Raw genomic sequence first — 3,441 nt, 5'->3', positions numbered from 1 at the left:
TACATATATGCTTTACATATTCTGTTGTGTCTTCTACATGTGGTCACCATTATGCCTTCCATTTCTTATTTAGACCGGTCTTCATTAGAAAATTATAGCTAAACCTGTGTTTTGTAGACTTTATGCAGACGTGTTAAAACCTAATATGTAAACGTGTTGATACATAATTTTTAGCGGTACATAAATATGTTAAATAGACGTGTTAAAAACAACTAAGTAGACGTGTTAACAAATAGTTTTTTGACGGGAGCAATTATTAAGACCTGTTAGTTTTAAAACATGTCTAGATGTAGGGGTCTAGATGTGAATAAATGTAGTAGTGTGCTACCTACCTGGCTTTCTTTCTCCAAGTCTCATACATACATGCGAACGTTGGGACTAGTAGAATCGTGACCATCCAGAGAGGCACTTGCTTTTGAAACACCGAAGTAGAGGTGGAGGTCCCTGCGGGATGCGTCAAAATATTTTGAAGAGCCAACACAACCATTCTCATAGAAACCCTAGGCACAACCTCTACATATAGAGTTGCCACGTTCGCCATCTACATAAACAAATGCTTTAGGTTAGTTAGGTAGTAGTTAATTAATTAATGACCTTTATTTATCTCATTATTAGTTAATATACTGTTGCTATCATAAATGTTCTAATTGTCATCAAAACGATTCACACGTAAGTGTGTCTCTTGAGGGAGGAGCATTAATAATTTTTCCTTTGTAACGACTTCGAGAGGATACTTATATATTTCCTCTCAAATCATCCTAAACAAAATACTTATATATTATTTTTTAAGTATATTATTAGAAAGATATAAACCTTTGTAATGACTTCGAGAGGATACTTGCCCTTGAGCCTTGGATCGTCTTCAACTTTGCCTTCCCTTAACATTTGTGTAACCTATAAGTGGAAGTATACATAAAAAATGTTTAGATACGGTATCATACATCATCATTGCCAAAATAAGTAAAGAAGGAGAGACTAACCCAAGTGACAAGATTCTGTTGTCCTTGTGGCATAGTGTCATCATCAGGTTTTCTGTCGGTTATAAGTTCCATCAAAACAACCCCAAAAGCTATACACATCACTTTCTTCCCTTGGATTCCCGTCTGTGCAAACCTACAAACAAACAAAGGTTGAATTCAAAACGTATCGCTGAATGAAAAGTTCCTTTTTATATATAAGCACGTGAAACAATAAAAATAATACATGTATTATCAGTGTCAGTGTCAGTGTGAGTGCGAATATTTTTCCTTAAGACTACGAATAAGAAAAACTTACTCTTAGTAAACACCTTTTAAATCATGGTATTTTGTTAACATCGCAGTTGGATGTTATTTTGAGTTAAAAAGTTTAGAAGTAGCTTATTAGCGAGAGATGCTAAAGGGATTAAAAGCATTACTCTGGAGCATGATAGAATTTCTCAAAACAGGAGCCGAATGCAAGCGAGTTGTTGTTAAATCTGGGGCTCGATTTGACAGGTTAAAGTCTGCAATCTTTGCAGTTAAACCCTCATATAATAACACTTTGCTAGACCTAATATCTCTATGGCTTATTCCTCGAGAGACCTTATGCAAATACTTCAGTCCTTTTGAAATATCAAGGGCAATCTTTACTCATTGATTCCAATCAAACACGGGCCCCAGTTGTGCTCCGTGTACACCCTTCTTACCTGTATATGTACATCTATAGACACTTAAATGGCCAGCTATATATATCTACTTACAAACAAAAAAATAAAAGGAAAGAGAGGTTTTTATACCGTGCAACATGTCATGAAGAGATCCCTTTGTTGCATATTCATAAGCCAAGATACGAGTATTTTCTTCAACACGGTAACCGCGCAACTTAAAAAGATTGTCATGCTTCAATGTTGATAATCTTACAACCCTGATAAAGAAAATGGGTGTTATTGTACATGTAAAAAGGTGGCTACTATCAACCATTCTAACATATATTAGTCCACTTAGTGTTTGTGTATGCTAACATAGATTGGTCCACTTGGCTCAGGTAACTCAATGTTTCTGTAAGTTAGGCAAAGAAGTTCAACGGGTAGTTCTGTTTCAAGTTTAACACAAACACTAATTCGACCCATTTATGTTTAATTAAATGGTTTAAAGTTGCCACCTTTTTACATCTATGTATGAAATAAAACACCAGTTTTCTTATTCAAGGTTTCAAGGATGTCAACATTGAAGCATGACAATCTACTTAAGCTACGTGGTTACTGTGTTGAAGAAAATAATCGTATCTTGGCTTATGAATATGCAACAAAGGGATCTCTTCATGACATGTTGCAGGGTATAAAAACCTCTCTTTCCTATTTATTTTTTGTTTGCAAGTAAATATATTTAGCTGGCTTTAAGTGTCTATAGATGTACATATAGAGGCAAGAAGGGTGTACATGGAACACAACTGGAGCCCGTGCTTGATTGGAAGGAACGAGTAAAGATAGCTCTTGATGTAGCAAAAGGACTGACTTACTTGCATGGGGTCTATCCATTGATAAGTCATGTAGATATTAGGTCCAGCAAAGTGCTACTATATCAGGGTTTAAGTGCTAAGATTGCAGACTTTAACTCTCAAATCGAGCACGAGATTTAACAGCTCGTTTGCATTCCACTGTTCCACTCATGTTTCGAGAAAGTCTGTCAATCATGCACTAATCATGCAACAGAGTAATGCTGTCAATCCCTTTAGCCTCTCTAGATAAGCTCTTCTAAACCTTTTTACTGAGAATAACATCCAACTACAATTTTAACAAAATATCACGAACTTAAGGGTGTTTACTAAATGTAAGTTTTCCTTATCCATATTTTTAGAGATAAATATGTATATTCATATAATAATAATGATAATGATAATGATGATAATTTGGTCGTTAAAAAATGATAATGATATTAAAAATACGTGTTTTATTTATTGTTTCAAATGCTTATTTAATAAAAGGAACTTACATTCAGCAATATGTTTTGAATTTAACCTTTGTGTAGGTTTGCAAAGACTGGAAAGCCAAGAGAAGAAAGTGATGTGTATAGCTTTGGGGTTGTTTTGCTAGAAATTTTAACCGGCTGAAAACCTGATGATGACACTATGCCACAAGGACAGCCCAGTCTTGTCACTTAGGTTAGTCCATTTATCTATTTGGTTGGGGATGTATGAGTTTGTGACCCAACCATCCTTCTCATTTTGTCAACGATGTAGGAGATCATATCTAAACTTTTTATGTATATTTCCACATATAGGTTACACAAATGCGAAGGGAAGGCAAGGTTGAGCAACGTGTTGACCCAAGGCTCAAGGGCAAGTTTCTTCTCAAAGTCGTTACAAAGGTTTATATCTTTCTAAAAAAACATAATAATATATTTAAGAGACACACTTAAGTGTGGATTCTTGTCGATAGTTTTGATGACGATGAGAACATATATAATAGTAACAATATTATTT

General features: G+C 34.8%; 1 pseudogene; it reads right to left on the bottom strand.

The window, feature by feature from the left end:
* Positions 1-328: 328 nt before the first annotated feature.
* On the bottom strand, positions 329-2,089 carry LOC139896256 (PTI1-like tyrosine-protein kinase 3; annotated as a pseudogene).
* Positions 2,090-3,441: the final 1,352 nt, after the last annotated feature.

This window comes from Rutidosis leptorrhynchoides, chromosome 3 (genome assembly GCF_046630445.1).
Source record: "Rutidosis leptorrhynchoides isolate AG116_Rl617_1_P2 chromosome 3, CSIRO_AGI_Rlap_v1, whole genome shotgun sequence".
In the NCBI taxonomy this organism is placed as follows: domain Eukaryota; kingdom Viridiplantae; phylum Streptophyta; class Magnoliopsida; order Asterales; family Asteraceae; genus Rutidosis; species Rutidosis leptorrhynchoides.
Note: the sequence above shows the minus strand (reverse complement) of the source record. Positions and strands in the feature narration are given on the sequence as shown.